Source organism: Dermacentor andersoni, chromosome 6, assembly GCF_023375885.2.
Source record: "Dermacentor andersoni chromosome 6, qqDerAnde1_hic_scaffold, whole genome shotgun sequence".
Taxonomy (NCBI): Eukaryota; Metazoa; Arthropoda; class Arachnida; order Ixodida; family Ixodidae; genus Dermacentor; species Dermacentor andersoni.
The window spans coordinates 143,783,421-143,795,769 of NC_092819.1; the positions used below are offsets into that span (position 1 = coordinate 143,783,421).

At 46.6% G+C, this 12,349-nt stretch overlaps 1 protein-coding gene across 1 annotated transcript in view; it reads right to left on the reverse strand.

The window, feature by feature from the left end:
• The window catches only part of LOC126523383 (membrane metallo-endopeptidase-like 1), a 173,968-nt gene that overhangs the window by 23,024 nt on the left and 138,595 nt on the right, over positions 1–12,349 (reverse strand). The window lies entirely within an intron of this gene.

Here is a 12,349-nt window from a genome sequence, read left to right on the forward strand (position 1 = left end):
GACCGATTGACCCAACGTGGCAGGAAAAGCGTAAGATGTAGTCTCCTGAAATTTCAGGGAAGTCCCCAAGAATGCTAATAACATTACAAAACACCCAGGTCAAACACAATGCTGGAATCGAAATGGTGCGTTTCTTGTCAGCGAAGTAGCCGCAGTAGCGGATGCCGCGAGCATAGCCACGGATATTGTAGCTGTTCACTACTTTCATCAAGAAAACGCAGGCGCTGCTGGATGCGTGATGCTTGTTGTGGGAATAGTGCGCACTTACCCAGTTGCATGTACCCTGCGTTGAAGTTGTGTGTTCAGATTCATGCCAAATGTCAGATACCTTATGACACAAGTTGTCGAATATGCCAAACAGCAGATGGCGGCAAGTTGTCTATTCGGACACATTCCCAGTGGCCCAAGTTGCATACTCGGCAATACAACGGCCCGTACATACTAAGTTACCTGCGATGTCCATATATCCGCCGAGAAATCAACGACAAGCGACAATTTCCGTGTAAAAAGCAAACTCCGCTTTAAGACACGTTTATTGCAGCTACGCTTTCTTCAGCTTCAAGGGAACGCTGGTGATATAAACTCGACCGCTCGGTTACCCTCATCACCCTAGTGTTATGTAGCGCAAAACACTGACACGCTACGTCTCAGTTTTTGTCATGAAAGACAAGATATTTGCACAAAACGTCCACCATGATTGCCAATGTAAGCGAATAGTCCGAAAGAACAAACGAACGTATGAGCAATAGAGGGAGAGTTAGTGACAAAGAGAGCGAATGAACAAACATCTGCTCTGCCCAGCCCCGACCACAGGACACCAACCTATAACCAGCGACCGACCTACCAATGAGACCACCAATCAACCGCGAAAACGGCTGAAAGAACCAAAGAAAATTGAGCAAGCTTTAGCTCGGCCCCAACTTCTCCGTCACCTATTCATATGCATGTAAAACACAGGACTGATTTTTCTTAGGTTTACGATATAAAGCCTACCTGCTGCCCAGCAATGGCATCATTTCTGATTTAAAGCATAACTCCGGCTCAAATACAGCAAGAGTCCTAGTTTAAGACACAACTCCGACCCAGTTACGGTTATATTTCTAATTTGAAGCAATACTCAGACTCAACTCCGGTAAGATTCCTGCTTTAATGCACTACTAAGGCTCATATGGGCATGGTCCCTCATTTAATTCATTGCTACGGCTCAACTCCTCCTAGGTTTCTGAGTTAAAGTGCAACTCCTCCCAAATACAGCAAGATTTCTGATTTCAAGCATACATCCGGCCCTACTCCTTCGGCCCCATTTCTGATTTAAAGCGCATCTCCGGCTCAATCCACGCAAGATTTCTCATTTAACGCCCAAATTCACCTAACTTCTGCAAGATTTCCGATGTAAAGTATACCTGCGACCCAACTGCAGCAACATCTCTGATTTAAAGCACGTCTCCGGCCCAACTCCAGCAACAATTGTAATTTAAAGCACAACTCCTGCCCAGTTCGGCCTAGATCTCTGATTTGAAGCAATACTCCGACTCAACTCTGCAAGATTTCTGATTTATTGCACTGCTGCGGCTCAAATTACGCATGATTTCTTATTTAATGCGCTACTATGGTTCAAGTACGGCTCAACTCCGGCAAGATTTCTGATTTAAAGCACAACTCCGCCCAGCTCCACCAAAATTTTGTATTTCAAGCACACCGCCGCCCCAACTCCGGCAACATTTGACTTATAGCGCAACTCCGACCCAAATCCGGCAAGATATGTGATTTAAAGCTAAACTGCATCAAACACTGGCAAGATTTCTAATATAAAGCATACGTCCAGCTCAACCCCGGCAAGGTTTTTCATTTAAACCCCAACTCCACCCAACTCCGGCGCGATTTCTCATTTGAAGCAATACTCCGGCTCAACATCAGCAACATTTCTGATTTAGGTCACAACTACGACTAAACTCGACCATGATTTCTGATTTAATGCACCACTAACGCTCAACATCGGCAAGATTTACGATTTAAAGAACAACTCCACCCAACTCCGGCAAGATTTCTTAGTGAAAGGAGAACTCCGACCCAATTTCGGTTAGATTTCTCATTTAATGCGCTACTGCTACTAAACTTTGGCATGATTTCTGATTTAATGCAGTACTAAGCCTGAACTATGGCAAGATTTCAGGTATAAAGTAAAGCGGTGGGACAACTACGGCAACAACTTTGATTTGAAGCATACCTCCGGCCTATCTCCGGCAAGGCTTTTTATTTAAAGCATGACACCTAACTCAAGGCAACATTTGTGAATCAACGCGCAACCCGAGCCCGACTCCGGCAAGACTTCTCATGTAAAACATACCTGCAGCCCAACTACGGCAACAATTTTTATTTAAAGCACAACACCCAACTCTAGGCAAATAATCTGATTCATCACGCAACTCCGGCTCAACTCCGGAAAGATTTCTCATTTAAAGCCTAGCTCCACCCTACTCCGGCAATATTTATTATATGAAGTATAACTGTGCCCCAACTACGGCAACAACTCTTGTTTATAGCATACTTCCGGCCCAACTCGGGCAACATTTCTAATTTAAAGCACAACTACGAACCGATTTCGGCAAGATTTCTGAGTTGAAGCAGTAGTTCGGATCAGCGCCGACATGATTTCTGGTTTAAAGCATAAGTGCGCCAAACTCCGGCAGGGTTTCTTGATTAAAGCACAACTGTTCCCAACCGCGAGCTATGGAAAGAAGAACGGTAGGTGTAACTTTAAGGGATAAAAAAAGAGCAGATTGGGTGAGACAACAAACGCGAGTTAATGGCCACTTATTTGAAATCAAAAAAAAGAAATGGGCATGGGCAGGATATCTAATGAGGAGGGAAGATAACCGATGGTCATTAAGGGTTACGTACTGGAATCCAAGGTAAGGGAAGCGTAGCAGGGGGTGGCACAAAGTTAGGTGGGCGAATGAGATTAAGAAGTTTGCAGGGACGACATGGCCACAATTAGTACATCACCGGGGTGGTTGGAGAAATATGGCAGAGGCCTTTTGCGCAATGCCCATTTCTTTTTCTTGATTTCAACTAAGATATCATTAACTCGCGTTTCTTCCCTCACCCAATCTGCGATTCTCTTATCCCTTAACGTTACACCTATCATTCTTTCTATAGATAGTTGCGTCGTCTTCAGTTTAAGTAGAACCCTTTTCGTAAGCCTCCAGGTTTCTGCCCCATACGTGAGTAATGGTAAGGCACAGCTGTTATATACATTTCTCTTGAGGGATAATGGCAACCTGCTGTTCATGATGTGAGAATGCCTGCCAAACGCACCCCAGCCCATTCTTATTCTTCTGATTATTTCAGTCTCATGATTCGGATCCGCGGTCACTACTGGTCCTAAGTAGATGTATTCCCTTACCACTTCCAGTGCCTCGCTACCTATCGTAAACTGCTGTTTTCTTCCGAGACTGCTAAACATTACTTTAGTTTTCTGCAGATTAATTTTTTAGACCCACACTTCTGCTTTGCATCTCCAGGTCAGTGAGCATGCATTGCAATTGGTTCCCTCAGTTACTAAGCAATGCAATATCAACAGCAAATCGCAAGTTACTAAGGTATTCTGCATTAACTCTTATCCCCAATTCTTCCCAATCCAGGTCTCTGAATACCTCCTGTAAACTCGTTGTGTATAGCATTGGAGAGATCGTATCCCTGCCTGACGCCTTTCCTTATTGGGATTTTGTTGCTTTCTTTATGGAGGACTACGGTGGCTGTTGAGCCGCTATACATATATTTCAGTATTTTTACATACGGCTCGTCTACACCCCCATTCCGTACTGCCTCCATGACTGCTGAGGTTTCGACTGAATCAAACGCTTTCTATAAGCTATATATAAGGGCTGATTATATTCCGCACATTTCTCTATCACCTGACTGATAGTGTGAATATGGTCTATCGTTGAGTAGTCTTTACGGAATTCTGTTTGGTCTTTTGGTTGACGGAAGTCTAAGGTGTTCCTGATTCTATTTGAAATTACCTTAGTAAATACTTTCTAGGCAACGGACAGTAAGCTGATTGGTCTATAATTTTTCATGTCTTTGGCGTCCCCTTTCTTATGGATTAGGATTATGTTAGCATTCTTCCAAGATTCCGGTACGCTCGAAGTCATGAGTCATTGCGTATACAGGGTGGCCAGTTTTTCTAGAACAATCTGCCCACCATCCTTCAACAAATCTGCTGTTACCTGATACTACCCAGCTGCCTTCCGCTTTTGTATAGCTCCCAAGGTTTTCTTTACTTCTTCCGGCGTTAGTTGTGGGATTTCAAATTCCTCTAGACTATTCTGTCATATGGTTCAGGTATATTTAACTTCTGCAAGCGTGGGTGTTTATCCCAGTGACTGAGAAACTCGGCTTCTGGCTTTCGGGCCGTATGTTCGGCACTCGCTAACATCCGTAACGTCTTTCCTTTTTAATTTACACATTAATTCCATTGCAATTTTTTACCAATTCTAAAGCTACCAATCAGCTTCAGTTACACTAGGACAACGATGAAATGTCTCAACTTCACGAATTACGCATTTATTTCCCAGTTACGAGGCGTCACAGGAAAGAGACGGTTTTCCCAGGGTATTCGCCAAACAATGCCTACACATTAAACTTGAAAGATGTTTCCTATCACAAGGACGTCATGTTCGCAAGATACTCCAGTGTGGGAGCCCTAGCGTCTTAATTTTTCACTAAGTGTTTATTTCCTGGTCGGCGTTCCCTTTTTTTCATGAAGTACGTACGTGCGTCGGTTGCAACGGAAACTACCAGTATATGGACCTCTCCATCGGGCGAGGAGGAAAGGGCGCGCAGCGAGCCTTTCCTTCTCTCTGGCATGTGCGATCCGGCGCGGCCTTGCTTGAGAGTATTGCTGTCGCGCACTGCGGAACGATTTCGAGATGTTTTAGGTCTTTGTGAAATTTAAGCATGTCCGTTCATATAAGGTCGTCAGGGAAGCCTTTCGGTGCATCGGTAACTACAGTATGCGGAAAGATCTCTTTCTATCAGCCGCGGTGTGTGCATGTTGTGAACTATTCTGCGTATTTAGGTTTTAATTCAACGAAGACAACCGGCTGCTTTCTATTAGTAGCATGAAATGCTAAATCTGCTCATTTTCTCATCGCTCGGCGTAGCGACTAAAACATAAAACATGCTCGTGTATGGCTAACCTAAGGCAACCACGAAACATCTAAGCGGCAGGCGCTATCAAATAATTGTGATACGCCGGCATCGTTCTCACGCATTCAAGCCTAGTAGGTTTTGTGATCTTTGGAGTCGGGCATGAAATAGATGGCAGATGACTTGGTCTCATCGAGAACGAGGAATATGGGTTTATTTACAGAATTTACATGAGAACATTACAGTTGATCAGTGAAACATGACTGCAAGAGGAATGCATTCTCAGAAGCCGCACAACAACTGCTTATAAACAGTCTGTCCTCCCTAGATCCCTAGGTGAGGGAAAAACGGCCATTCAATCTGTTACAAACTCGGAGCATTCAAAGTCTTCGTAGCCGACCCGCCTTTAAGTGGGAGGGTTACACACACTGCCGCAGAGAACCCACGCCGAGGTGAGTGGGTTCTCGGAGACATGGTGCTTGCCCCGAGCAGGCGCCTCTTCATCCCAGTGGTGACCCAGCAGACGATGGCCGCTGTCTCTGTCCATGAATTCTAAGCCACGTGAGACGGCTGCCAGACATCTTCTCCCAGGTTTTCCACCACTTCTAACAAGCCGTGGCGGCCACGGCAAATCCACTAACAATGCTTGCTCCGCCGACCGCGTTTAGTCATAGTGACAGCGATCGCTTGGGGACGCGGCGCATTGTTGTTTTCCCAGAACGAGTCACCGCAGCGGGCCGGGCGCGTTCCAAGGTCTGGTTCTCCGAATATCGCCACGCGCACCGCTGCGGCTGGCTGGGAATATTTTGTAGATCGGTGCCCTTTCAGGCCGGTCGTAACAGCTCCTTCATAGCCTGGCAAATCTAGACTGCCCAGTGCTGATAACTGCTGGGGAGGAAGAGAATGGCTGGTGGCAAGGGGGCCAAGGGGAGCCTTGGCTTGCAGCGACCAGCTGTGAAGTGATGACACCGCCCCAAAACATTCAACAAGGACAGGCAACTGCAAAACGAACCCCACAACACAGCTCTGCATCGAGATGACGTATCTTCGATCTCACTTTAGACCCGCTAGGCTTCAAAGAAAACATAAGTACAAAAACAAAAAATACTGCATTTCGCTGCTACAATTTGGAAGGAATATCGTGCTGACAAATTTGGCAATCATGGAGGGAGTCCTGCTAAATGAGAGGGGATCTGTTTGGCTTAACAAAATTAACAAGAACCCCTCCAAAATTTAGGCGGGATCCCTAATCGCCTAAAGCAAACCATACGAATTCCGATGCAACTTTCCCTTCTAATATCTAACCGAGAAGTTGTACTCTTGGAGAGTGAGGCACCATCGGAGCAAGCGGCCATTTTTGTGTGACATTTGATTGTGCCACGTCAGAAGACAGTGGTCGGTCTCGAAAATGAACCTCGCTCATTACAAGTAACACGACAACTTCTGCGCTGCCCTAACTAAACAAGCACATTCCTTCTCCGAAGCGCTGTAGGATTCCTCTCTTACAGTTAGTTTACGGCTGGCATAGAGGTTAGGATGTTCGTCGTTATCGTCGCCGACCTAAGTACCACGCCCATATTTCTGTCGCTCGCGTCACACTGAACTATGAATTCCTTTGCGTTGTCTGGCGCGTGATGCACAGGACGAGAAATCAATAGCTTTTTCAAATTTTGGAAAACGTTCCCTTTGTCCTTATCCCAGTGCATGCTATTCGGTGCTCCCTTCCGGAGAGCGTCCGTTAAAGGACTTGCCATTTGCGAGTAATTCCAAATGTACCGTTGATAGTACCCCACAAATCCCAAATATGAACGAATGTCTGTTTTTGTGCGCGCCTGTAAAAATTCTCCAATCGTAGCTATATTTAGCTCGGCCGGCGCTCTCGTGCCCTGGCCGGCAACATGGCCCAGATAAGTAACCTGCGAGCAGCTAAACCTACACTTTTCCGCCTTCATTGTTAAGCCCGCTTCCCTCAAACGTGAGAACACCTGTTTGAGCTGCGATACCTGCTGTTCTCAGCTGTCCGAAAAAATTGCTACATCATCAAGATATGGCAAGGCGAACTCCTTCAAGGCTTTTAGGACAATATCTATTAACTTAAAGAAGGTAAACGGCGCCTTCTTCAGCCCGAAGCTGAGGGCGACAGGGCGAAAAGTGCGTACAGGTGAGATAAATGCGGCATAGCGGCTGGCACTTTCTGAAAGGGGAACTTGCCAGTATCCCCGCACGAGATCTGTAGTTGAAATGCATTTAGCAGCACTAACTCTTTCAATTCGTTCCTCAATGTTTCATATCGGGTACAGCTGATCCCTAGTGATGGCATTTAACTTCCTGTAATGAATACACGGACGAGAGTCCTTATTAGGGGTTTGTACAAGTATTAGTGGTGACGCGTAGTCACTCTCAGCGGGCTCAATAACTCCCAACTCTAGCATGCGCTGTATCTCTGCCTTCATAATTTCTCTCTGTTGTGGAGACACCCTGTAAGGCTTTGATCTTACGGGTTCGGTTAATGTCAGGTATATTTCATGCGTTATTAGTTCGATTCTACCTGGCCGATCGCTGAATCATTCCTCTAACGCCCCTTTTAGCTCATCTAGCTGCTCGTGTATAAGAGCGTGCGAGCTTACCGAATGTTTTACTACTGCTTCTAGGCTGATTTCAAAGTTGGAGGTCGCCTTATACTCCTTAAACTAGGTACTAGTGTGACCCTGCTCTTTGAAGGAACAGTTAACGACTCCGCTCCGCTCTACGTACGGCTTCATCAAATTGCAGTAGTATATCCTCACCTTCTCCCTGCGACCGGGATTTTCAGAGTATAGTTAGTATTTGCAATTTTGTGCAACACTTTAACGGGCCCGTCCCAGTGAACTTCAACCTTGTTCTTTCTTGAAGGTTTGAGGATCATTACCAGGTCTCCGGCGTTAAACATATGCAGCCTCGCATTCTTGTCGTAATACAACTTGGCGTTCTTCTGAGCTACTCCCATGTTCTTTTCGACTAGTTCTTGGGTTGCACTTAGCCGTTTCAACAGATTTAGCACGTATTCTACCACTGTTGGACTCTCTCCACTGTCCTCTCACATACCTGTTAACATTCTCAGTGGAGAACGGAATGTCCTCCCATACACCAGTTCTGCTGGCGAGAACCCTGTAGCCTCATGAGGAACCGTTCGCAAAGCAAACAAAGTGGCCGGAAGGCAATTCTCCCAGTCCTCCTTGCGCTCGTAACAGAGCACCCGCAAAACTCGCTTAAGCACTGAATGCCACCTGTCAACACTATTTGACTGAGGGTGATAGACGGAACTGTGTATCAACATTACCCCGCACTTTCGCAAGAATGGGGAAGTCAGTGCGCTGGTGAATACTGACCCTTGATCCGCCTGAATTTCGGCTGGAAACCCAACTCGTACGAATACTGTCAAAAGCGCGTCTTCTACTTCGGTGGAGCTGAGCTCTTTCAGAGGAATTGCTTCTGGAAACTTTGTAGCCGGACACAGCATGGTAAACAAGTACCGGTAATCCGACTTTGTCTTTGGTAGAGGCCCCACCATGTCTATCACAAGTCGTGTGAAAGGTTTTGTTATTAAGGGCACAACCTTTAGTGAAGCTTTCTATGTTTCTCCTGGTTTACCCGAGCGCTAGCAGGCGTCGCATGATCTTACAAAGTTTTCTACGTCTTTGAAGCAGCCAGACCAATAGTATTCCAGAAGCAATCTTTCCTTTGATTTTTTTATGCCTAGGTGGCCAGACCAGCTATTCCTATGACAGACACTCAAAAGGTCCTCCCTGTACTTAGTAGAAACGACTAACTGATCTAGAATCCTACCCTTTCGGTCTCTGTAGTGCCGATACAACAACCCTCCTCTCTCTTGTGCCGTCACGTTGCGCCTAGCAATGCCTTCGTTAGCCGTATGATGCAATTTAGCTAAGCTGTCATCATTCTTTTCCTCGGCTGACAGTGACACTCTGTCCACACGTAAGAGCTGATCAAAGTTCTTTGAGACCGGTGATAGTAACGACCCTGTCTCGCTTGCGAGTGCGTCAGCTGGCTCTTCCTGTAGGAGTGAACTTTGACACCCTAGTGATATGCCCTCATAGAGCTGGTCAGCTGGCAGGGTTTCCTCAACTGTTTTTTTCGTCCGTCGAGCCTAGCTCGGATTCGGTTACTGAAGTTACCTGTTTTGCTACTTCCGCGGGAGCAGCTTTTGCACTTTCAGCCGAAAGCAATGCGATTTTACGAGCTTGGCCTCGCGTCAACGCCTGTACTACGCCCTCTCCATGTTTAAGCCCTTTGTCACGCAGTAACTCATCCGACCGATTCGAAAGAAGTGTAAGGTACTGCAGCGACAAGAATTTGGAAACAGCATCCTCGGTTATGACCTGCCCGAACGGTCCACTGATTTTCACTTCGGCCATGGGCAGACACACGCTGTGTTCTTCTGCAACCTGTTTGATCCATGCTACTTCTCCCGTGAAGTCATCTACCGTCACATAAAACGGATGGACAATGCTCATAGTTGCGGCACTGTCTCGCTGCACCCGGCATGGTTTATCATGTACATGCAGGTCATGAAGATATGGGCTTAAACTCCCATATTCTCGTCTTTTTCATCCACGTAGGAGAAAACTACGCTAGGCTTCACGCAGTTTACAGCGATATGCCCCAGTTTGTGGCACTTATAGCAGCGGATCGGTCTGAAAAATTCGGCCTTGCTTTGCTGCTCTTTTCGTATGGTTTCCTCGTTAGATTTTACCTCGTTCTTTTCTGAGGGCTTTTCCTCCACGTCTACAAGCACCGGTCGTCTTGTCTGCGAACCCTTTTTGAACGTAAATGGTTTCCGCGCTCCATTTCGACCGCCCCAATTTCCGTCATCGGCGTTCAACTTTGTACGCATTGCTTACTCTTCGGTTAATTCAGCCATCCTTTCCCCATTGTTTACGTTTCCTCTGTCTTACACCCACAGCTTCACAGATTGGTGGATGCTTTTGTTAAACTGCTCTAGACACATGCATTCAACAAGCATGTCTCTGCTGTCGTACGCTTCCGCACTTTTCAGCCACTTGACTAGGTTTGACTTTAAGCCATATGGAAACTCCGGATATCCCGCGCTATCCTTCTTGCCTGTGCCGAAAACTTCGGCTAAAAGGCGGTACTTTTTCCAAAGACTAGCCTTAACCTTTGAATAATCATATGCATCCTGCGCACTGATTCTGGCGATTACTTCCGCAGCCTTACTCGGCAACATAGACAACAACCGCTGTGGCCATGTACTCGGACCGAAGTTCATCTTCTCGCTAGTCCTTTCAAAATTTCCAAGCAACAAGCCCATGTTGTTCCCGGCCTCAAATGACTTTAACAGCCTGTCCATGCGGTATGATTCTGCCTCACTTGATCGTCCCGGAGCCCCTTCACTCCCTTAAGACCACTCCAAACGTTTGCTTTCAAGCTCAAGTTGCATTTTTCTTAACTCGCGATATTTCTCGCATTCCTCGCCGTCCCGTTCTTTTCTTTTCCTAAAATGTTCTAACCCAATTTCAATGTCGCCCTCACTGACACTGACCTCTTCGGAAAACAGCTTCATTAATTCCCATTTCAGGATTGCCTTGCGTACCTCCAGGCCCAGTTCCCCACCAACAATCAACAATTCGTCTCTCAGCAGTGTCCTTAACTCCATGATTGCGGCTTTACTGCCTTGGTCCTGCTCGCTAAACCTACCTAGGAAAACACAACCAAGCTAACAATCAACAATCCAGCTTCCCTACTGTTCGAAACAGAACAAACACAAAATGAAGCCTAGAGAATCAAAGCAAGAACCAAGCACTCACAGCAAACACAGCACCACGTCGCAAAGTCCATCTCACCGTTGTCAGCCAGTTGTAATATTTGGAGTGGGGAATTAAATACATGGTAGTTGGCCCATGCCGTCGTCCAACTTATCCACGCTGAGGACGTTGTTGAAGTGAGAGACTTCTTGTCATCGAGAACGAGGAATATGGGGTTATTTACAGTATTTACATCAGAACGTTACAGTTCATCAGTCTAACATGATTGCAAAAGGAATACACTCTCAGCAGCCGCACAATAGCTGCTTATATACACTCTGTCCTCCTTAGATCCCTAGGTGAGGGAAAAACGGCCGTTCAACCTGCTACAAACTCGGAGCGTTCAAAGGCATCGTAGCCGACCCGGCTTTAATGGGGAGGGTTACACACACTTCCGCACAGGTTTCACTGACCACGCCGAGGTGAGTGGGTTCTCGGATACATGTGCTTGCCTCGAGCAGGCGCCTCTTCAGCCCAGTGTTGACCCTGCAGACACTGGCCGCCGTGTCTGTCCATGATATTTAAGCCCCGTGAGACGGCTGCCAGACATCTTCTCCCAGGTTTTCCACCGCTTCTAACAAGTCGTGGCGGCCACGGCGAATCCACTAACAATACTAGGTCCGCCGAGCGCGTTTAGTCACAGCGGCGGCGCTCGCTTGGGGACGGAGCGCATTGTTGTTTTCTCAGAAAGAGTCATCGCAGCGGGTTGGGAGCGTTCCAAGGTCTGGTTCTCCGAATATCGCCACCCCCACCGGTGCGGCTGGCTGGGAATATTTTGTACATCGGTACCCTTGCAGGCCGTTCGTAACAGCTTGAAATCACTATGTGTCAACGCTAGCCTTCCTGCGCAAGGCCGATGGCGCTGCTCGACACAGCGATCACTGCGGTTGGTGAACCAGCATGATACATCTATAAGCTATGTGCGTCAGCACTGCCTTTTTGCCCTGTAACGCCATAATATATGAGAGGAATCGCATAATAAGGAAGCGTTGGCTATTGTTGAGGACAAAATTTCCGTAATACGTGTGAGTAGAGAATGGAACGAACACAACCCAAAAAAGAATTCCGTTATCATCCCCTTTCTCGAAAAAGAAAGAAAAACGGTCTAACGCCACAGTACAAGCTCGCATAGTCACGTCGCACAACGTTTATAGATCTATAAACATTGATGCCGCATGCTTGGAACATACGTTATGTAGAACAAAGATATCCGCAATCCAGGACCTACCACTTCTTAGGATGCGCGCGCAGTTCGTAACGGTCGCTTTGCTGGACAAGTATAGCTCACACTGTAACGTATGCTGTTATTACTAATCAAAACTATTTTATTCATAGGTGGAAACCTCATACACAGAACCAAGTAGTCACGCAAT